This window comes from Cavia porcellus, unplaced genomic scaffold (genome assembly GCF_034190915.1).
Source record: "Cavia porcellus strain 051 isolate PalLab524CR breed Dunkin Hartley unplaced genomic scaffold, mCavPor4.1 scaffold_8, whole genome shotgun sequence".
Taxonomy (NCBI): Eukaryota; Metazoa; Chordata; class Mammalia; order Rodentia; family Caviidae; genus Cavia; species Cavia porcellus.
Window position 1 is genome coordinate 81,014,630 of NW_026947491.1, and position 25,370 is coordinate 81,039,999.

A 25,370-nucleotide genomic window follows, 5' to 3' on the forward strand; every position below is an offset into this window, starting at 1 on the left:
AAACATAGCACTTAATTTGTAGTTCTTCTGGAATATATTATCACTTCCTTTTAAATTTCAGTTGTATTGATAATCATTTTATCAATTTTTATCTATTTCCAAATATTAGTAGTTGATAAATGATATTTTTATACTGATAGAAGTGTTTCTCTCTTACAACTTAGACATACTCTTCTAGGACAAATGAATGGAGCAATTCAATCAACCTAATCATGTTGCTTGCTGTGCATCAAGGTCAATTATATGTATTACTGCATATCAGAATGAACTCTGACTACTTTTCAACCTAGATATGTGTATGCTTTCAAAAAAAATATTTCCAATCAGAATTTTATGTAGGTATCAAGAAACAATTTTTTGAAAAAAAGCATTTTTAGTCTATTATTCTCAAATGATGAATACATGTTAAAAATTAGGAAAGGATATATTTCCTGGAAAATACATGGACTCTAACAATTCTGTGTTTCCAAATAGTTCATATGTACACTTCAAAAAGAGCCAGATTTGATGTGAGATTTTAAATATCCACTGAAAGCTTATGGCTGAATAGCTGAAGAAATCAAATGAAATTATTACTGAAGAAAAATATTTTTCTAAAGTTCTATTAATTTTAAAATTATAAAGTATAAAATTTATGATACAGGATTCAAAAAAAATTTATAGAGGATTAACAATGGTTAATATATTGTGTATTGTTATCTTCAAAGTAGTTGCTCAGATTACAAGATATGGATATGAAAAAGTGATCAAACAATGAAAAAATAAACCATTTTGATGAACTAATAGAGATTAGTAATGTTTCTAATATATTTACATATATACATGTACATATATACATATATATATATATATATATATATATATATATATATCTTCCCCTTGCACATTCACAGTGTCTATTGTATATTTGGATCTTATTAACATTTTCTATTTTTTAGACTAAGAAGATAATATGATGCTTACTCATGTGAGTCTGATTTATTTCATTTATGAGTGTGATTTCAAGTTGCATTGCTGAATGTGTCTGATGATATTTCAGAATCTTTTACAGAATCTTTTACTCTGTTCTATTGATCCACTTGTACTTTTTGTTTCAATGCCATGTCATTTGTATTACTGTCACTTTGTTGTATAGCTTGAAGTCAGGTATTATAAGGCTGAAAAGTACTTTTCTTTTCTTGAAACTACTGTGAATGGTATTGCTTTCATAATTTCCCTCTCACTGAGATCATCATTTGTGTACACAAAATCTAATAATTTTTGTGTGTTGATCTTGTGAGTTGCTATGTTGCTGAGGTTGGTTATTAATTCTAAGAGTTTTTATGGAATTATTTCAGTCTTCTTTGAAGAGTATGCCATCTGAAAATAGTAATCTAAGGTCTTCCTTTTCGTATTTGAACTTTGATGAAGTGGCCAAAAGCATATATTGGAGAAAAGATAACTGTCAATAAGTGGTGGTGGGAAAACTGTATACCTGTTTAAGAAACTGGATACACATGCCTCAATATGTACTAAATTAAAATCAAAATGCATCAGAGATGTGAACATCACAACAGAAACATTAAACCTACTAGGAGATAAAACAGGGAAAGCATTTGAAGAAATATGTGCAGGAAAGGATTTTCTAAACATAACCTCAATTATCAAAGGAATAAAAAAGCAAAAAAGTGAATTATATAAGACTAAAATCTGTGCACAGGAAAAGAATTAATAAGTAGGGTGAAGATACAATCTAAATGATGGGGAATTTTTTTTCCAGTTACTCTCCAGACAGAGGAAAAGTATCTATCTTTATGTAAATGGAGAAAACTATCACATAAAATTAAAGACCTAGTCAAGAAATGGACAACAGAAATGAGTAGATACTTCACAGAGGATGAAGTATCAATGGTCAGCAAATATATGAATAAAATGCTCAGCATTTCTGGACATCAGAGAAATACAAATTGAATTAATGTTAAGATTTCATCTTACTCCAGAAAGAATGAGAATCATCAAGAAATCAAATAATAGCCAGTGTTGGTATGACTATGGTAAAAAGGGAAACTTCTGCATTGTTGATTGGAATGAAAACCTGTGGAACAATTACAGAAATTAGTATGGAGAACTCTACAGAACTAACATTAGAAATTCCATGTGACTCTGCTATCTTTATTCTAAGTATCTTCCACCATGAGCTGAAAACTTCACACCACAAAAATACGTACCTATCAATGTCAACAGCAGCGAAATTCATAAGAGCTGCTTCCTGGAAGCAGCCTATATACCTCATAGATAATTAGATAAAGAAAATGTGGTACCTACGTGCAATGGAATTCCACTCAGCTATAACTGAGGACAAATTTGAGACAGCTGTCAGAAAATATAATATCAAAAGTATATAATATATATAAATATATAAATATAAAATGGAAAATATAATGTTGAGTGAAATAAACCACGCACACAAGCTTAAACACTTGTGGTATCTCATTTGAGTGGGGCAAGCTACTAAGTAAATAATAAAGGATGGGTGGAAGGGAACAAGGGGTGGGTCACTTGCAACAGGAAAGAAATCAAAGACAACAAGGGTGAGGATGAGGAGGAGAAAAGGGGAAGTAATTAGAATAAAGATGTGCTGTCTACAGGAGCCTAATAACTTTGGTGAATGCAAACTTTATATGTCATGGACATGAGCTAAGATTAACAGTATCAGCAAGAATCATAATTGGGTTAAAGGGATTAGAGAAGGAAGGAAGGGGAGGGGAGGGAAGATGAGGAGAATAAAAGAAACCAAGCTGTATTACATACACGTACTGAGTCCCCAGGGTGATTGTAAAATGCATGTACTGCACATATATGCTGATAAAAAATTTTAATATATAAAAAAGCACCCGACGGCTAAAACCCCATCAATAGAATACAGCTTTAAATATCTTTAAGCTTACAGTTATTTTCCCCTATCATGTATCTAATTAGTTCTGAAAATTTAAGAGGCAGGGTTTCCAAATAAAGGACAAAACACTTTTTCTTAGATGTATTTTATAAATATTTTACAAAGAGATCACAGTGCCTGCTCAAAGTGTGCACACAATATTATAAAACTGGTCATTTAGGCTTGTACCTCAGCAGCACAAGCACCTGCCTGGTAAGTGCAAGGTCCTGAGTTTGATTCTGAGTTCGACAAAAAAAAAGTGGTCACTTAAAATCATCTACAGATGTGCACAATACGTGTAAGAAGCTTTCTAAAAATAAGGACAACAAGGATATAATTTGACTCACATAATTCATCTTACTTTAGTTATTAGCTATTCTCTGTAACAAGCTGTCAAACCTTTGTAGATCTTTTGTGAAAGAAAGTCAAATCCTTGAATTTCCATGATTAGTTTTCAATATCCTTATTTCCTGCAACTTCTCAGACAACTTATCATAATCCTCATGTTATTTCACTTGTTTACTTTTACTGATATCCTCTAGGATTCTTTGCCTTCGCCTGAAAATCTAAGAATTCTTGGATCCTATGCTTTTCTTCACAACATTGTCTGGAATCTTAGATCTTTCTCAACAGTCTTGATTATATCTTAAAGTTAACTCATTTATCCAAATTCTACCTACAAATATGACTTGTTTTGAATCTACCTTGCTCAAATATAATTGTTTATATTTATTTTGTTTTTATTTTTTGTTTATTTTTTGGTACTAGGAATTGAAACCAGGACCTAATGCTTGCCAAGCAGGTGTTATGCCACTGAGCTACATTCCTGGACCCTTTAATTGTTTGGAAATTTGATTTTTATTTTTAACAAATATCAGTTTCATTGAATGATGCTGTACAATGGGACATTTTAATAGCATATATTGATGAAAAGTTGAAACAGATACATTTGATTTTTAAAATTGTTTCCCCTTTTTTATTAATATATGTTTGCAATACATAATAAACACTTTCACTGTGGAATTTATTTATACTTTTTATTAACTTTTCCATATCCCATCCTCCCATTTCCCCTATTCTCAGAAGAAAATGAGAAAATAGTTTATTCTAAAGCAAACATGAATAACCTAGGTCCAGAAGCACAGATTTAAATTATCCTGAAAGACTGTTCTGTAATAAGTATTACAGACAGATAACACAAGTGATCATAAGTCAGTGCTTTCAGTGAATACACTGGTGGGGGTATTACACAAGCATGTTAAGAGACAGTAAAATTTAATTACTGGGCTGAGATACCATGTTGCTCAATTCTTAGTGAGAAGATTGTTCACCCAAGGGTTATGCCCTTTTGCAAGTCAATGGCTGGTTAATTCAGCCTTATAGTCATCCTGAGAAGGTTACCTCATGGTCCATCGGGAACCTTACCAGCATCCCCAACTGCCTGAGTGAGGGGTGTGGTGAAATCATAAGATAAGACAGAGACAATTTAGCAATGCATAAAGGGGGTTGGGAGGTCAATGCCTCAGGACGGGAAAGACCAAGACTGTCCAGCTTGCTGTTTTTTTTAGTGCATGTGGACGGGTACTGAGTGATTTGTGGGACAATAATGGCAAAACAATAAAGCATTCTTGCCAGGATGACACAAGGACCAATAATGAATCCGTGATTTCAGCAGGATAAACTATTAGGACTGCTACTACATCGATTTAAAGTGAGCCTTAGCAGGCTTTGGCTTATCCAGTTACATTGTCATTAGGCGTAGGGCTTCAGTTTGGGGAAAGTGGGCAGTTTCCTTGGTACACTCTGGCTCAAAGGGCAGGACAAGGATGGCCTCCAACATCCTCTAGATTCAGTTTACACTTTGTGGCCCCAGACAATGAACTTATGAAAGTTTGGCTGGACACAGAATATCAGGAGTAATAGGAGTAATAGCATTTTTCTAAAGCCATGAAATAGCCTCTCAAGGCTTCCTTGTTTTATATTTTTGAAAAGAAGGTGTCCATCTGGTACTTACTCTAAGAATTCTGCTGTGATATAGTTTACTCAGCAATGATTAATTTCACACATACATTGCAGAATGAGGAAATGAGGCTAATTAATATAACTGTCAGATCAAATATTTATAAGAAAATATTTCAAAGCCCAACTTTTACCATTGTGAAGCATGAAATACATTAACTATAGATACCACGGACTTAAGGGGAAAGTGTGATGTATTATATATGCCACGGAGAAACAGACAAATATTGCATGATATGTTTACATATGGGACCAGAAAGAGTCAAACTCCTCTCCTATAAGGTAAAGGTCAAACCAAGACTGGCGATACAAGTGAGCAGGGATGCAGAAACTTTTGGTCAAAGAGTACAAGTTTGCAGTTTGAGGAATATGTTCTTTCTTTTGTCTGTTTGTTTGTTTTGTACCAGGAATCTAACACACGATCTTGTGCTTGCCAGGCAGAAGCTTTGCCACTGAGCTATTATATCCCCAGCAGCTAGAAGGATGTGTTCTGATGACATTTATTATCTGCCCCTGTAACTCTCTCAAACATTATGAGTTCTCACTTTGTCTACCATATCTAGTAGTTTATTGGCTTATTAATCTATTTTTGTTCCCAAATTTTGATAAAAGTGGGATCATTAAATGAAAAGAGACAAATGAAGCTTACATATTTTTATTGTTCCTGTCAACTACTTTCCCTCGATTATATATTTATGAATGTGCTTGCTAATGATTTTTCCCATGCTTTCTCCTTAGCAATCACACCAATAAGTTTCTAAGGGAAAATATTACTTATCTTTCATAACATGTATACATATATGTAAATCTTTTGGGACTAGATCAGTACCTTTTCCCCAGTACCTCATCCATCTATTCTAGGTTACTCCTGATACTGGTCCATTTTTTGAGACAAATTCTATAAATGCCATATAAATGGATTTGGTTAACAAATGTGAAAATATAAAATATTAGCATTATTCAGTATATTGACATTATTATGTTCCTCACATTTATCTACTAAGTGATTGTGTAGAATTAAGAGCAAAGTTTTTTGTGTTCCATAGATACATAGAAATGATCGATGATAGCTAGCTAGCAAGTTAAATATAGATAAACACACAGACAGATAGATAGATAGATGATAGATAGATAGAGACTTGCGGGGGGTTTACTTGAAAGGAATTTTTTGTTCCTGTGCTTTTCAAGTTTTTATCAGCATAAGGTTACAACACATCATGCTTCCATTCAGCTGGGGGAACTGATCTGTGCATGTATTACATCTTAATCATTTTTAAACCTCCTGCCTTCCCTCCCCTCCTCTCCCCCTCCTTCCTCAACTCTCCTTCCTGTCTTTACAGTCTGCCTTCCTGTTTCCTAGCATGTCTCTTATTTTGCTTTTTAAATTATGTGTACTTTGAGTTTCTTATGTTACACAAACTACATAATATTTAATCTTAATTCTATGCTTGTTCTTAACTGTGTGTTTGACTTCACTGCAAAATGAATTAAATGAGGCAATTTAATACATTGTGACTTCATTTTTCTTATTCATTCATCTATAAAACCTGATTTCATCGCTCTGACAGATATTGATTTTAAATATTTTTATCCGTGTTGAGATGATAGAAATATTGTAAATAGGTAGCTGAGATTAAATACTTAAAATGTTCCTTTGATACAGATAAGATAGTTTTAACAAATATCTTGGACTTGTGCAGCATTACTTAGAATAAAAGATTCATAAGAAATATTAATCTTAGGTATTAAAATAATTAATGAGCAATTTTTCTAAATCACACTAATAGCATAAATTAAAATTAGTTGAATAATCTGTGCCAAGTATATAGATTCAGAGTCTAGAAATCTATTATTAAAAATCTTATAGCATACTAAAGTTAGTCATTGACTAATGAAATTAAAGTTTATAAATCTAGATAGTGATTTTTATAAAGCAACATGGAATGTAATTGTTATTATTACTAAAAAATTATAAAATATTTTTGGATCCCTTTGCCTAATGCTAGATTATCCTGCTGACTCAAGAAATGTCAGGTCAATAAATACAATAAGCTTATCACATGTTTTTTCAAAAATTATTGAAATTATAAGCAATTCCACATATTAAAAACTACATAGTATTTTTACAAACATTTCATCATGAAACAAAATTTTAGCAAATCCAAGTGCATTGAATTCCATTATATGTTTAAAATACTAGCAATACAGATTCCATTATAATCTCCATTTTGCTCACTAATTTGTTTTCAATATTAGAAATTATTTAAAACAATAAGAAAAAACAACTTCACAATACATTAGTTGGATTTCAGCTAATTGTTCTATTTTGCAATGACTCAGTGTCAGAAAAAAGTAAGTGACTAAAGTGGGTTACTTGAAAGATTATGTGGATATATTTATTCTGTACATGTACTATGAGAGACACACATTTCTAAAAATCTGCACGAGGAACACTTATTTCAAAATAAAATAAAATTCACGGTTTTCAGAGCTTGATCTTAGAGATAAATTAATTACTTAAATATCATAATTTCTGAACTAGCATTTTTAATCTAAAATTATGTGTTCTAAGCACAGATTTAAGTAAACGCATTAAAATGCTGTTCAAAATGAGAATCGTTTATTAAACATCTTACACAATGCTATGTGGTAGTGAAAACATTGAGACACAGAAAACCAAAAAGATAATCTTTTTTTCGAAAACTTAGATGTTGAATATGTGAGTGTAAGGAAAGACTAAAACAAAACAAATAAATGATGCATCAAATTCTTTTTCAAGCATTATAAGGTCCCTATAGAATAAGTGGGCACTGAAACATAATAGCATTACCACCAAAATCTTTATTAAAACTGAATGGCTCTGTGTTGTACTGAAAAATGAGATAGCACTAACGTTGAGTTCTATCTGCTGTGCAGAACAGAGAACATTTACAAGATATAATGAAACAAGAGTCTCTTTAAAAATACATGAAGGACAAATGTGTTTTCTTTATGAGCGCCACAAATTTGATGCACATTCTAATTTCTTTCTGTTGTAGCTTCCAGGGTTCCATTGATCTTGTGGCGTGGGAGGCTGTTATGGTGTGAGTCTGTTACCAGGAGCTACATGACAGCATGGATTAAGTTGTGCTTTGGGAAAATGAAAGCAAGTGAGATGCATATTTGTTTTTCTTTTTTACCAACACAAACTTAAGTATAGTAATGTCCAGGAATCCTGTCACATTAACCGGTTTAACTTTTTCTCATCTTGTCTCCTCTTTTCTTCCCTTCTGTCCCTCCCTCCTTTCCACCATTCCTTTCTTTCTCCTGAGTTAATACAGGAACTTCTACGTTTGTAGCACACATAGGTCTGTTAGAAGGAGCAGCTGTTAGAAATGGATGCACTGTAAACTTTATCCTTGAGAAATTAAAGAGAAACACATGTGAGAAAAATGGAATTGCAAGAGCCACTGGGATGGGGACTTCCGGAAGAACATGGCAGATAGATAGCAGCAGCTACAGAGGCTCTCTGAGATACCCCACCTAGAATCCAGGAATGGGGCAATCTGAGGAGTCCTAAGCAAGGAGGGATATACCCTGCCAACCCAGGAATGAACTAAGCTAAGAGAAACCAACTGGAAATGCAATCCCGGTGCTATAACAGGAAGAGATAAAATCTCAGCGCAGAAGCTGGAACCTGTGCCATTGGAAGCTGCAATTTGAATTTCCTGCTGCCACTGCTGTGTCCAAATCGGCATGTCAGGAAGAGAGACACGTGAAAACTCTGAGAGTGGGAATCAGCAAATGGAGTTGAGAATGGGACTGGTGGGGAGCCCTGCATCGACCTGTGGTGAGTGAGTGGAACGGAGACCCTTCCATAGAGTAGGAGGCTTCAGCAAAGGACATACTGGGACCAGGCAGACTTGCCAGAACAGGACGCTGCAGTGTCCTTAGTCGCATATTCCCCTCTCAAGCGGGATTGGTGGGGAGTGCCTGGCCTGGGGGACGTCGCTGACTAAGACCCAGTAGGCTAGCCCAAACCAGGTCCTAGCGCCCGGAGGTGCACCCTAGCAGTGAAGCCTTTGGTAGGTTGACCTGGAGGGGCGGGCCCAGCAGACGCTGCCCAGCTCTGTGTCTCCCTAGTACACTGCAGTGGGCGGGAACACCTAGCTAGCACAATTTAAACAAACTGTAACAGACAAAGAGAAAAAAAAACTGGGCCTCCTATATTCACTTGTATGGAAGGAAAAAAAGTATGGGAAGACGAAGCAACAAGAAAGGGTCCTCAGTCCCCAATCCTGAGAACACTGATCCAGGAAAGGTGAATGCAAAGGAGAATGAGGACAGAAAACATGCAGTATCAGACACGGCACCAATAGACATAAAGCGATATCTCTGGAGCCTCATAGACGAGTTCAAAAGAGACGTTTTTAACGAAATAAAGCAAGATATAAGTACAATAGTTAGAGAAATGCTAAGCACCACCCAAGAAAAAACAGATGGTGGAATGGAAGAACAGAAAAAAAGGGAGAATTGTTTGATGGAGAAAATAGAGAAAACAGAATACGTGAAGCAGGTTCAAAAAGATTATAAGGAAACTAAAAACTCTATTGAAAGCTGGCATTGTTATGAAAGAAACTAAGGATAGATTATCTGAACTGGAGGACAGATTTGTAATGTGGGAGCATGAAATGAAAAACTTCTTAAAAATAACAAGAAAACAAACAGCAATAATACAAAGGCTAGAAGATGATAAGATCTATAACTTAAGAACATAAAAAGAAGAAGTAGGGACACAAACAAATGGACTACAAAAGCTATTCAAAGAAATAATCCAAGAGAATTTCCCTAATTTAGCAAAAGCTAAAGATACTCAGATGTATGAGGCATACAGGACCCCAGCCACCTACAACCCAAACACAGCTACACCCAGGCATATAATAATCAAAATTCCAGAAATCCAATATAAGAACAGATTACTAAAAGCCATACAAGACAAGAAACAGATCACTTACAAGGGAACATCCATCAGAATTACAGCAGACTTCTCGGCACAAGCCATCAAATCACGAAGAGCGTGGGGGGAAATAATTCAAGCTTTGAGAGATAATAACCTCCAGCCAAGATTGATATATCCTGCACAACTGTCCCTAGAAATTGATGGAAAAACAAGGTGCTTCCAGGATAAAGAGGAACTAGCAGAATTTGCAACCACCAATTCAACTCTACAGAGAATACTGCAGGACATTCTAAAAAAGAAAAATACCAAGATTCCAGAAACAATGGCAGAGAGGCCACAATGAATGCAGCAGAAAGCAAAATGAAGAAGACAAACTGACAACTAATGACAGAAAAAGAGCTCAACAGAAATGAGGCCAAGAATGTTGGATGGCAGGAATGGCTATTTTGGAGAAAACAAGATATCATAATAGCTAGTGCTGATTTAGTATCATCTTGCTTTGAAGTCCCATCAAGCTTTTATTCTTCTGTCTCCATTCGTCTTAACAGGTTGTATCTTATTGGATTTTATTATATGTGATAATATAAGCAAAAATTTTTATAGACAAGGAGATTATATAGAAACCATTGTTCATTTTCTGATAGTTGGTTCTAAATATCCTGTAATACTGTCATTCTCTTGAATGGTTTTACATTGTCTCGATATATTTGGTGCTACAGTATGAAGTTATACTCAAAGATTTCAAGGAAAGAGACACTATGGTAACTACTTTTATGTCAGGATATCTTATGGTGAAACAGTATTTTGCTTAAATGGTTATGCTTTGACCTGTGCTGTTTTGTTGTTATGCCCTCTTTTATCTCAATCTCCTTTTTTTAATTATTTACTTTTTTCTTTTTAATTAAGGGAAAAATAAATAAAAAATAGCAGGATATATTATAGTAACCCACTTTGATTTCCTATTAACTTGATTTGAAACCCTGAATTGCCCTCACCATCTTGTTTTGACTAGTTTTCCTCTATTCTGCTTTGCTTGAAAGTACCAAGTTCGAAAGTATAGGCAACAACTGTGAAGACAATAAGATTTATTATGAAGCCCATTCCAGTTGACTATTACCTTGTTTTAAAGTCCTGTAATGTCTCCAATGTTTTGGTTTTATTTTTTACTGTTTTGGTCAATTTTACTATAACTGATGATATAGGAAATTCTTTTTAAGATAGCAAAGGCAGTATGGTAACCATTGTTGATCACCTTGTGTTTTGTTTTTACATTATTATGTCCATCCTTTTGATTTGACTGACTCTGTTCTGGTATGTTACATTTGGTTTTACTCTTTTCAAAAAAAAGTAATAAGAACTGTGGGAGTAATAAAACCCAAAGTGTGTAATAGTCATTGTACAAAAGAAAGGAAAATAAAGTGCTCTAAAGGATATAACTGCATATATATTTAAGTGTATAAGATAGATAACCATATCACTGAGTTTTGTTGAATCATTGAACAAAACTGTTTGCAGTCTCGCTGTTTGAATGTCCACTTTACATGCTTTAATTTTGTCACTACAACTATTTCTAAGGTGACAATATGTAATCTACTAACTAGTGATTTCCTACTGTTTATTCTTTCTGAAATTCTATATAACTTGTACCCTTTTTCTGTTTTATTTTTTTTTCTCCTTAAATAAAATTTTTTAAAAAAGAGCCACTGGGACTTTTCTTTAGTTGTTTTTATTCTTTGGAACTAGAGATCAAACTCAGAGCTTTTTCATTGAGTTGAATCTCCAGTCCTTCTCAGCCTTTCTTTCTTTCTTTTCTTTCTTTCTTTCTTTCTTTCTTTCTTTCTTTCTTTCTTTCTTTCTTTCTTTCTTTCTCTCTTTCTTTCTTTCTCTCTCTCTCTCTCTTTCTTTCTTTCTTTCTTTCTTTCTTTCTTTCTTTCTTTCTTTCTTTCTTTCTCCCTCTCTCTCTTTCTTTCTTTTCTTCCCTCCCTCCCTTCCTCCCTTCCTTCCTTTCTACCTTCCTTCCTTCCTTCTTTCCTCCTTCCCTTTCTTCAATCATTTTTCTGAGAAAATCACTCTATAAATTTCCCAGAATAGACATAAATTTATGATCTTCCTGCCTTAGTATCCTTAGAGCCCTAGAGTTGGACTTATGCACTGGCTAGCCTTTTAAAATAATTTTTTATTATGCATACATAGTGTTTGTGTTTTGTGAGAAGGAAAGAAAGTATCATTTCTTATACGTGGCTCTGTTACTTTGTGACAGGTCATTCAGAGACACTGTGCTCTCTTTCCATGATTGCTTAACATCTTTGCTATAGTCTTCCTCTCATTTCAAACTTCCTTGGCTGACTTTTCTTTCTTCAGGAATATCTAGGAAACATGTACATTCACACATTTTGAGAAAGTTGCAGTTGTGCAAAATACTGTGACCTGTACTGTGAGATTTCAATTTTATTGACAGGGATCCACCTGGAGATTGAGGAGCACACATTGTGTCTGGATATAGAATGGAGGCGCGGATTTCAGGTCAGTGTCTGGTTTTCTCTCTTCCTCTCTCGCAATGTTCTTCCGCTCTGCTTCCCTGTTGCCAGGACCTGAAAAGCATTACTCAACTTCACCTTCCCTGCATGGTGCCATTCAAACATGAACCAAATTCTCTAAATTCTGAGCCAAATTCAACTTCTCCTCCCTTACATTGCAGATGTCGGGTACTGCATCCCAGCAAAGGACAAGTCAATGAAAGTCACCCGGCTCTCCTTGGCTCAGTCTACCTCTACCTTTTGAATCCTTTTGAATCAGGTGCCCAGCCCCTCTCCTAGACCCCAGTATGCAGGCCGTGCTGTTTCCCTCTGACATTACCTTTGACGGGCAGATCCCTCTGTGACATTCCTTTCCCGATATCTTAAGGCTTCTTCTGCATTTTCAAGACCCGCTCTGTGTTTCCCCCTTCTCATCCTCCTTAGCTTCCTCTCTCTAACTTTCTCAGGTGAACTAAACTTTGACTGTTTTATGGGGTTTTTACAATTGCATTTTGTTTATACCAAGAACATGAGCTCTATCACATTTTTTCAATATTTATAGCCTCTGTTGGTTAGCCTGTTCAGTCATGATTTTTATACATAGAGTTATTGTAATTCTTATTTCTCTCAGGAAACAAAATAAAACAAAACCCCAAAAGTCAAATTACTTCCTTATATTGCCTTCCACTTCCCCTGCTCTGAGGTATCAAAGTAAACACTGGATATATTTTTTCCTATGCTTCTCTCAGGAAACATTGGTTGAGTAGCTACTGAATAACAGAGCTGCACTTCTCTTGGAGATAGTAATCTAACAGTAAAAAAAGGCAGAACATCTGTCTTTTAAGGGCTTCCAATTTTGCATGATAGATAGTATGTACCTAGAGATAAGTTCACTATTCACTATAAAAAATCAACTTTTGCAATGTGAGCTATATGGGCAATATTAAACTTTTAAATAACTGCACAATTAGTATGAGCAGATAACTAGAAAAACAAAGAGTTCTGCAGCAGTAAATTTCTGTCACTTATTAAATGCGTCACTCATCAAGTACAATTAAACTGGGTTGGAGCTATAACTCAGTGGTACAGCTGTTGCCTACCATGTGTGAGACCATGAGTTCAATCACTAGCAATGAAGGAAAGATTGAATTATCTTCCTTATGTCTAATTAATTGTGCCTGATAATACTATGTTTTATCTCTTGTTTAGATTATGAATTCCTAGTACAGCAGTTTTCTTCCTGGAAGATTTAATTGCCTTTGATTTTACTCTGTTTCTTGCTTGTTGGTTGATGTCTCCAGGAACAATTATCATTGATACATCACTATGTTGACCTTCTTCTAAGTAATTTTATTTGTTAAGAGGATAATATTTGGCAAGCTTGTTTCTTAAGACAAAAATCTAGTTCTTTTAAATGAACTTTGGGCCTTTCCACAGTTTACTGATTCCTTTAAAAAACCTTGTTTAAATTACTGTATGTTTGTAGCAAATAATGATCACATTCATCACAGAGAGGCAGTACATGTACATAAAACATGTTAATTCATTATCTTCCCTTTTCTTTCAATTCTTTGATTTCTTAAATTATTAGAGAACCTCAAGTATACCTGAAAATAAGAATTTTCAATGAGTGCCCATTTCTTTGTCTTTGAAGTTAAAAACTGTTGATTTTTGGTTCAGACTTGACTGAAAGTTTATCTGGGAATGGAACTGAAATTTCAAAGCAACTTTCAATCACCATATAGTCAGAAGATACTTAAGTATTTTATTTAAAAGTTCAGTTTTGCAGGAGAGAAAATGTTTCCATTTTTAATAGACCTCTTTAAATTCCAACTTTTTCTGAACAATAAAAGAAATATTTATCACAGTCATCATTTATTCTTGTGGTAGCCAGTATGCTATGTCTACTGGATGTTATGTGTCACTGCTGATAACAAAGGTGATAATACTTATTGACTCATATTAACATTTAAGAAATAAAGCCAAATCTGTTCTCTACTCTTGTCTTCCAGTTCTAAAAGTTTCATCCATTTGAAGCTCAAAGTTATTATAAATCTTCAGTAGACATGTATTTAATACTTTCGGCTTTCCAGAAAGTCAGCATTCTACATCTATGCGTAAAGGCGTGAACACCTTACTTTCAATAAAGTGAGTGTTGTAGAGACAAAACTCATCTTCCAGAGCTAACTCACATCACTGTGCTTTTTCCAGTATTCTGTCAGTACTAACCCTAAAATATCTTGCATCATGTATTTGTCTACATCTTCCTGTATATTCATTCTAATATGCTAATATTCTAAAATTCATATTCAGCAATCCTCAGATCTCACCAGAACCTATAATAACATTATTTTATCATCCTCACATTTTTCCATCTTCTTTATCTTTACTTTCAATATTCTTACTGCTTCACAGCTTGATTAATTTCGATAGTGATCATCATCAACCTCTGGAATAAAAGCTCACCACTGTGCTTCTGGTTTATCAAACTCTTGTGGCTAAAACCCAACCCATGTTTAAAATGCATCGGTCTACCAGTTCTGTGTCTCAGCTAAGCATAGCTAAAAACAAAAATATAGAACTGTTTATCCACCCTCCCGTAAGTGGCCATCAATGTCTTTCAGTTTAGAGATTTTTGTCTAAGCTGTTCTAGGCCTTGGATTCCCTTCACTCATTTTGGATATAAGTCACTCGCCCACACTCTGGCTGTCTTTTCAATATCATTTCTTGTAGTGGCCCAGCCCTACAGACTAAAATGTTAAAGCAGTGTGCTCATATTCTCTTTTATATTCATATATTCTATTTCATATTGTCTTGTCTTATGAAATCTAGTTCTTTTAGTTCATAAAAAGCACCACATAGAATCTTACAGGATGCAAACTATACTTAATGACATTATGGTATTTTAAAAAGTCTTTTAATGTAGCCAAGTACATGCTTTTCTATAAATGCATTTAGTAGCAAGATTTAACTGTCCATCTAATGACTACTGCAATTTCTTAAAAGCAATGGGAGTAAATAACTTCAGCTATCTACAGTAGCTGTAACAAAATACAAAAATTACTGAAAAGTTCTTATGGTACAAAAGTTCAATCATAATTGAAGAAACTAGTAAGTTTTTAAAGGATTTTAAAAAAATTTCTATATCTATTTATATTTTTTAAATCTAAATTTGTAAACTTCCTGAACTTTGCCCAGCTTTTAAGGAGTCAGTTGATTCCATGTTATAAATTACACATAGACTAGTTTCCTTATTTTATGAGCACAAAACTTATAGGTTAAACATTTGTTGTCATAATTTCAAGTACTATTGCTATGTACCATCTTTCCTTTTATTTCTCTCCTTGAAACACTGATCACTGAGTAAAATAATCTTAGTACCACTGAAAGGAACATCATTCTGTTTTCTGCCTTGTTAGACTACAAACCCCCTATGCTTGGGCTTTCAGTATCTTCCATACACTCAGTTCTTTGTCCAAACTGTGCCGTCCAGCATAGACTAGGGGCCAACCAATATTTGATTAAGTGCATTTATGTATAAATTTACCAAGTCATAAAATGCATCTCATCAAATATGCCTTTGTATTTGTACTAAAATATTTTTTAAATTTTAAAATAATATAGAATGACATATCAATAACCAAAATCAGAATTTTTGATGCAATAATAATGCAAACTCTCTAATAGGCATGAAAACTTCTAACACAAAAATATGGCAACAGGATTATTACTCTTAATTATACAGCATGAGGAAGAAACACGATATTATCAAATCATATGCTTTATAATTCAAAATGTATTATAAGACTCACTCAAGAAGCACTTCTTTAATATGTGTGCATAGAGGAATATATACACCAGTGCTGAGTTGAAAAATCAAACTTTTGTTGTTTTAGAAAGTCAGTCTTGAAAAATATATTTATATAGGAATAGCTCGAATTCTCTAAGGAGATCTTCAGTTCTCTATGCGGGTAGGAGGAAAATGCAATGTTTAAAATGAAAGGAGACATTAGCAAGGCAGGTAGGAGGACTGAGTGAAATGTTGTAGGCAGCAGCAAAAACACAGCAGTAGGTTAGAGAGAGCTCTGACCTTCATGTGGGTGGCGAGGAGAAGGCAGTCAGCAATGTGCTACAGGAATAAAAATGAGCGCTACTTGGAAGAGAACCGAATTTTACTGTAAGGCCAGGAAAGCAGAATGCATTGTCAAACAGCTACAGGATTTGCTGGCAGCTTCGTGCAGAAGGCTGTACACCCAGTTCCCTCCTAGCAGGCAAGAAGAATGTGTCCTCCACTGTAATTTAGGACAATTTGCTTACGGACACATCTTGCTCAATAGCCAATTTACAGAATGTAAAATTACTTGAGAAGGAAAAACCACACTATCAAATTAGCTGCATTCAGTCCATTATGTTTTCTTAAAGATCTCTCTTGATTCTAATCAAAACCAGAAGAGTGGGTAAAAGAACAGACATTTAAATTAGAGAGTCTGGGTCCTTTTCTGGATTTCCCAATCACCTACAATTTAATACAAGTATCTAAGTATCTCTTCACATCTCAGTTTTTTGCTAGAGTAAAATGAGTTAATAAACAATATAACAACAGATCCAGCACAGAGATTACAAACCACCAATAAGCTCTTTGTTACCATTACTGTTTCTGTTGTTGTCATTGACAATGCTTTTATTATGTATCAGGTCTGAATTTTTTGTTTGATTTGCTAGAAGCTTATCAGTTCATTATTTCTTTTCATGTATAAAGGAACTAATATCTTATGCAATGCTCTATTATTTCATAGTAAGTTGTTACACTGAAATGGATAAATGTATCTAGGCTTACGCAATATTTATTCAGTAATATAGAGGTTGAAATTAATTTACTAAAAATTTAGAATTAGAGAGAAAATTACCAAGTATTAAGTGGTTCAGGAATACAAAATGATTGTTAAGAAATTTTAGATTGGCTGAATTCTCCCTAAAGTTGTTCATATCCTGGTAATTTCTTGTGAGCTTCAAATATACCCCTAACATGGCCTTTAGACACGTGTCTATAGGAATACAAGCTTCATCTCCAGGCCTCCAATGAGTATGTATCATTTCAAATAGGTAACTTCATTTTTTAGAGAGATATCTATGCTGAAATATAAAACTAAAATGTAACAGTCAAACAACTATTCTGATTTCTGTAACATTCCCGTGCTACTCAGAGAAGATGAAAGAAAAATGTTGCCCCATATGCCAATTATCTGTCTTAAGAAATTCAGTAGCTAGTCTACACTTGTATATATTTTATGTAAGAGCAACTACTTTTTCTCAGGTTACTTAAGGAGGATTTACAGTCATTAATCATTTCATCTAAACTTGGCAGTTGAAGTAAAATTATTATTAGTGTTTTGGAAACAAATTTTGTCTGTGTGAGACATTTTGTCTGTGTGACTAATTTATTTATAACTTACCATGTTCCCAAAAAGCAATCTATAGTCAAGTCCAAATCAAACTATTTTACTGAGGTTGCAATGATAGTTGGATCTTTTCTTCCAGATTATTAAAACTTTCGGTTGAAAAATAAGATCACTATTGAGCTGTGTCCATATAACTGTTGTACTTTTCTGTTTGCATATGATTTGAACACTAGCTGTAATTAAAAACAGCTCAGGCTGTTAAATATCTTCCATGGAAACATTCACTAATGTAATGTCCATTGATGCCTGAAGAAAAACTGGAATTTCCAGGTTTCTAAATGTGCACAAAAGTTTAAAGTACAACGGTCATGCATTTTTGTCCCCTAAACTAGGACTGACTTCTTTAACAAACGTGACATTGTCAGGTGATTCTTCTCACAGGAATACACATCAACTACATAAATACATCAATTACATTCTCTATGAATATTGCTTTATGTAGAAAGATCACCGTAAATTTTACTATTTGAGTCTTTTAAATCCAATGCATAAACATTTTAGATAACAGTTTGCATGTGTTCTATATTTTTAGTTCCCTTAATGACTTTCTCAAATATTTTGATAAAATACAATAAAGGAAGGAATGGCCCAGTTTTTGCTCACTGTGAGTACTTTACCAAACAGAAATGCCAGTTTCTTAATTTCATTTCTTTACAGAACATAAATTTATCACGTGAAAACTAAGAATGCAATCAAAGGAAACTTGTATAAATGGAAATATTTTAAACTGCAATTACAAAATTATACCTTGAAAACTGTAATCTCTCATCATCTAATTTGTTTAGTTCCTGTCCTGCCCTTGTGAGGATAAATTTTAATGTTTTATGCTCACATGTTTTATTTTAATGAGAGCTTTGATTCAATAAAAACTGTAAAGCCATTTGGTGATCTATTTCTTAGATACTTTTATTAAAGATTTCAAAAAATTTTTAAGATAAAATAGAAAGTAATTTGGGGGTTTTAATGAAATGTAGTTAAAACAGTTATATGTATAAGTTTAATTGGAACATAGAATTCAAAAGTACACACATGTTTAAATTAATTGATATAAGGAAGCTAAGTCAGAAAAAATACTGGAGCATTAATATATTGTTTTATAGTTAGCATCAGCTTCATAACAAAAGGTTCACTATACATGTAAAACTAGTTTTATATTTTGATACTTCACATTCTATTTCTCTTCTTTTTATTTGGTAGCTAGTTTCTATACCATTGGTAGTTAAAGAGTTCATTCAAACCAATTCTAAGTACATTTGAATTTCTTAGACCTTTTTCAATTAGCAAGAATCTACTTTTGTTTTTGAACTATGTTGTACCAAAACTTGTATTCCCATTATCATCTTAAAAAGCATCTTCAAATTTGAACAGTGAGTTTATACTAGCATTTATCATGTCAGATATTTTAGCTTTAACCTAACAAATTTTCTAAACCTTTATGTGGATTGCATAAACTAAATGAAAACATACAATATTTGTTAGAATCATAATTTTTTTCTTTGATACTTTAATTGAAGTATGGGATGAAACTAATGACATTTGTATTACTTAACTATTCGTGAAATTAATCTGCTACTGAAACCTTTTTCTTTTTTCTTATATGCACAAGAAAATTAGAATTGAAAGCAAGCAATTAGTCTAAATGTAAAGTCAGTCTTACAAAGCAAAATTGTTAGTGTACACGCACGTTTTCAGGGTTCTTAACATACTCTCCAACTTTTGACATAGATGCTGAGATTTTCAGTAATTTCTGGTCTTCATGTGTTCGGTACTAACAAGAAGCTACCATAAATATGGTAAACATAAACAAGCATTTCATGTATGCTACATGCTTGTTGACAACTCTCAAGAGAAACGAAGACAGTTACATGTCCCTAGACAGTGACTTGTTTACTTCACATTCATTCCTGAAAAAATTTTACATGAAAATAAAAAAAGTATCGCCAAACCAAAAGCAGAATGAAAAATATTTGTAAATTAGTGGGGAATATCACCAGAATGAGAATATCAAGATATTTTTCTTTATGCTCTGAGACAAGACTGCTTATTTGAAAATTTAAATGTATAGTTTTGTTTCTTTCCCATTGACTGCATTCTTTGGAAATCACTGCTAGGATTTTGATGTGGTTTGTCCTCAAGGTTGATGTGCTGAAATCTTGCTACTCCCTATGTGACAAAAAGAAGACATGTTGGAATGTTAAGGAGGAAGATCCTAGTGGTAGGTACCTAGGTCACTGAAAGTTTGCCCCAGGAGGGAACTAACATAATTCTCAAGGGACTCTAGGAGCTGATGGCTTCCTGTTTCACAGGACAATCACTTGCTGTCCTGCTTCTGCCATTGTGATGTCATCTGTGATGCAGTAATGTGGTCAAGGAGGTTGACAGAACCTTGTGCAGTGCTGTTTAAACTTGTGGACTTGAAAACATGGAGCTTAATAGTTCTCATTTCTTTGTAAGTCCCCAGTGTGAGGTATTTCATCAGACGATAAAAAATAGACTAACACTGCTATGGACAAAGTGTATTTCTAAGTAGTTTGACACTTGGCGAGAGTGGCAGCACCAAGACTCTTAACCTTGCCCATACTAGAAAAACTTGGTTGGGTCAAGCCAGTTGATTCTGAGTGTGCCTCATTTATCTGTTAATACTGTGCACATTGTCCTTGAAAGGGAGATCTCAGTTATTTTATAATAGTTTAGAAAATAGTTTACCTCTGATTGTCTTTCAGACTTAGCTAGTTACATAAGAACATCACTCACTATACATGTACCTCATACCTCTATATCAGGCCAAGAACAAAGGTTAGGTGTATAACACATTGCTCTATGACTTATCTTACTTGAAAACACATCCTGTCTCTTTTCAGTACAACTACAGAGCCTACCATCTTCCTCATGCCCATTTGTGGATAGATATTATGTTGTTTTATCCTGTTGAAATTGACTGCAAACTAATATTTTTTATTTGATATCTAATTAATCAATTGCATTGGTAAGTGGTAATTCAGTAATTTGGAGGGTGAGTTATCCAATTTGAGTTCATAGCTTTTCTATTAATTGAAGGCATAGTGTTCAATTTTATACATGGGAAATTCTAGAATTCTACACATACCTTGAATCATTGGTACATTTCATTTTTCGAATTTATATAATTCTTGCCATCTTTTTTAGCCTAGATAAATGATAATAAATTAGACATATAACCATATATGATTATCTTCAAAAAATTGCCCCTACTGTATTCCTAAATAATCAAATTTAAACAAATTATAATCTTTTTTCTATTGCAGGAAGAACAATCTGTTTAACAAAATAGAAAACTAAATGTACACTTTCAAAAAATAGGCATATTACTCTCATTTCTTCAGCTTGATCCATTCCATATAGTAAAATTTAATTTAACCAATTAAACAAATATATTTTGCTTATTCTTTTGTTTCTATAATTGATTTTCATTTCACAGCTGTCATTGCAACATGACCAAATTAAACTGTGGCATTGAGCATTTTATATTGTAATAATGGCCATGATGTTGGCTGATTATTACATAATCATTTGGCTCGCTCAATCAAATCTAGCTATTAAGGTGGAAGACAATTCACAAACTCAATTTTTTCCCTAATAATCAAGACAACTGACTAGCACTAATCTTTTTTGAATTACAATTGTGAAACTCACATGGGAAAGATTTACATAGTCAAATTCAACATTGAAATGACTAAGTTTTCTGAAGACATCACTGGAGAAGTTATCAAGTAAGGAGCTAATGGGGAACTGCTGTGGAATAGACGTGCATAAAAACCTTCCTTGGGCCAAAGTTCTGAATGTTCCATCACAAAGTTCTATTTCTTTAAATTAAGTCATACCAACACCATAAGTCTTTGCTATACAATGTGGGTTGATTACACTTTCTGAGGCACATTTCAGCTTAACATTTATGACCTCAGTCTGAAGGAGAAATGGACATATACCTGGACAACCTGTGAAACCCTCAGTATGTTTTTTTTTTTTTTCATTCAGTGCAGCTCTTCATTGCTTGATGAATTTCTTCTTAATTTCCAATTTTATATCCTGCACTGCCAACTGAGATGCTTTGTTCTTCCCTCTGTGCTTGTACTGCATCCTGTTCTTATTTCAGTCATAGGAACTGTTGGTCTCTATAAATTGTGCATCTACTTGTACATTGTCTTGAGGGTAAAACTGTTCGTTTCTTACTCATTTTGCATCCCCAACATCTGTCACAGGACTCAATGTTGATCAGCAGATCATAGGCTTGTTGAATGAATGGAATATTAAAGTTTGTAAAAGTTTTCGTTAAGTTCTACTTTACCAAAATCAATTCAATCCAAGTGAAAAATTTGTAGTAAATGCCAATGATAAATTTGAATACTACTATTTTACAGTATAATAAAAATAATAAATAATCTCTAAATTATTTCTTGTTATTGCTTGGTTTTAGTATTTCATTTGTTTTTATTTTTCTCTTTTTATAAAATAACTGTGGGAGAAGATAAATAACTGAAAATGTAGTTATATATGCATACAATAGAATAGATGCTTTCATAGGATACTTCAAATGAACACAAGATATTTATTATAAAAGTACAACATTGTTTTTAATTAGTAGATTTAAATGCATATATGTAATGCTTACATTGTTTAGAAATAAACTAAATATGCTAGTAGTACGCAGCAAAGTGCTATGTTGCTTAATTGTTTTTTCCATCTGAATAACAATGTAGACAACTAGAAGGGTATATGGAATAGTAGGAATGCAAATTAGTGCCATCTTTGCAGTAATATAAAGAATGCATAAGGCACTGACTGTAAAGTAATCTGTAAATATATTTCCTGGAAGCATGAGGAGCTATGCTGTGTACGTCACGCTGTATTTTGTTCAAGTGTATGCCTGCTCACAATGTCTTACAATCTTATTTTTACACTGTATAAAAGGTGACAAGGCTTCATAATTCTCATTTTATCTTGAAGTACTTTCTTTGTAGAACAAAGGTCAATCACTGGCTTACTCAACACAGGAAATGAAAAGCAAGTTCTAAGAAAATGGTGATAAATGTTAAGTGCTTCAGAGCGTGAGGCATGCCCTAAAGACATTCTCTAACAGGGTTCAGAATACAGACAGAAGAGATGACACAATGCAAATAAAGCAGCTTTGATCAGAAATATTTCTGAGAGAATCTTCCCTTTCTTGATTTAATAACTTCACATCCACAGTTATAATGAATTCATTATTTTTCTCAGAATAAATAAAACAATCATTTTCTTAAACAGTGTGTTTAACTTATACCTACTTTCCTGAGCTCCAATGAACTATATAATTTACAAAAACTTGAAAAACCTTGTATTTTAGGGGAGATCTAGCTTTTCAGTTTTCTCACTGAGTACATAGAATCTTACTATCAAGTAATGCTAGGATATTTTGATGTATATCCTACATCAAAACTATCAACAGTGGCATAATTTTGATGTATAACTGTCATGCTTTAAGTTGATGGCTCCCAAGGCTCATGCCTTTGCATTATGCATTTGTGATTGGCTCATTGTCTAGAGCTTGGATTGGGGTGTGAGCCAGGATGTGGTCACTGGTCTAGGGGTGGAGCCAGGATGTGATGTAATGACAGGAAGAAGGCGTGTCTTACTCTTTTGCTGGTTTCTGCCTTGTCCTTTGTAGCCGCTATGAACTGCAGCCCGGCCATGTCACACTGCCTTGGATCCAACTGAGTATGGACTGAGACCTCCAAAAAGTGTAAAAAATAAACCTTTCCTTGCCAAACTTTGGGCATCAGGTCTCAGCGATGAGTTTAAAAGTAACGAAGACAATAACCATGATATAAATTATGCAATTCCTATTATTAAACTATCATAAAATACAAAGATATTATTCCAGAAAAATGTGTGGTAAAAAGTCTTATTACCAAGCTAGTCTAAAATTTACAAGAAATTTAAAAGCACTAACAACCATGAATTAACCTCTAAAATCTATGTAAATAGAGGATACAGATTTAGTTCCTGATTATCCCATCATATCCACAGAACATAGATAAATATATGGAAAGACACCTGAATTTTTTTGGAAAATTGTTTCACTTAGCAAATGAAGGAGGGGTTTAGAAGTCAATTTCTGTTTTTTTGTTTTGTCTTGTTTTTGTTTTTTGAAACAGGATTCACTGTGCAGTTCAAGCTGGTCTTAAACTCACTTTGTAGCTGAGGCTGGCCTTCAACTTGCAGAGATGCTCCTGCCTCAATTTTTGAAGTTCTGGGATTATTGGTGTGCACCACCACACCCATATTTCATCAATTTTCAATGTAGGTATTTTTAATCAGATTGTAGAATACTTAGATGTATTACCCACTTGCCCATGAGGATAAGAACAATATATAACAAAGATCAATATTCAATTTCTTTTCACTTTCATATGCAAAATGTTATATGTCTTATATGTATCTTAATTAGAATTAAACAAAATCATAAAATTTAGTATTGTAACTATTTTTTAGCTCAAACTGTGTAAAAGACACAGGGTAGATAAGTAATTTAGCCAAAATCACAACTACTGCAGCTCGAAATAAAGTGTTTCCTCAATCTTCATTCCATTACTGATTTTGAGTTACTTCAGAAGCTCCACCGACCGTTTTTGTAAGATTCGTGCATGCATCTTCCTAGTTAAGCACTTATACTACTGAAATCCCAGAAACAAAGCCTGCTTGTGTTTTGTCTTTTTATCTCACTGTTTTACTCCTAAACCATCTGAAATCAAAATTTGTGTTTCAGATGATTTCTCCTTTACTGATTTTTTCTTTTTTTATTTAAAAATATATAAAAAAGGGGAGAATAAGATGAAATAGTACATAACAACACAGGTCAGAACAGAACAATTTAAGCAACATAGTGTTTCACCACAGGATAACCCAACATAACAGTAGTTACCAAAGTGTCTCTTTCCTTGAAATATTTGAGTATGCCTTTGTATTCTATCAAACATAACAACACAGTGTAAAATCATTCAAGAGGGTAAAAGTATTAAAGGGTATTTAAGAGCAACTAACATAAAATGAACAATGGTTTCTATATTATCTCAACTATAAAATATTTTGTTTATACTATCACATATAATAAAATCCAATAAGATACAACATGATAAAACCTATGGAGACAGAAGAATAAAAGCTTGATGGGGCTTCAAATCAAGCTGATATTAAATAAACACTATTATATCATTTTCTCCTTTAATTTGAACAAAACATTGGCTCTAATCAGGATTCATGAAAATTAGAGTGTAGAGCTATGTGCTTATTTGCATCCACATCACCATTTTAATGGCTGAAAAATGTTATAAGAACATAAAACATTCAGGATTGAAATTACAAAGTGTCAACTCACTGAAAAAGGAAACATTAAGGTATTTCTCTTAGATGAGAAAGCTGAAAATAAAGTATGGAATGTTATGCAAGCAACATCAATTTTTTTCCCAAAAGACATTGAAAGAAATATGACATAAATTTTCTTTTTC

At 33.6% G+C, this 25,370-nt stretch overlaps 1 long non-coding RNA gene across 2 annotated transcripts in view; it reads left to right on the forward strand.

The window, feature by feature from the left end:
* The window catches only part of LOC134477375 (uncharacterized), a 94,736-nt gene that overhangs the window by 22,762 nt on the left and 46,604 nt on the right, over positions 1-25,370 (forward strand). The window contains exons 2-3 of one of the 2 annotated variants that reach the window (XR_010049407.1): positions 7,972-8,082; positions 12,331-12,395. This is a non-coding gene — a long non-coding RNA (uncharacterized LOC134477375). Of the gene's footprint in view, positions 1-7,971; positions 8,083-8,253; positions 10,234-12,330; positions 12,396-25,370 lie in introns of those variants that run through there. The other variant, XR_010049406.1, reaches the window with a different exon arrangement.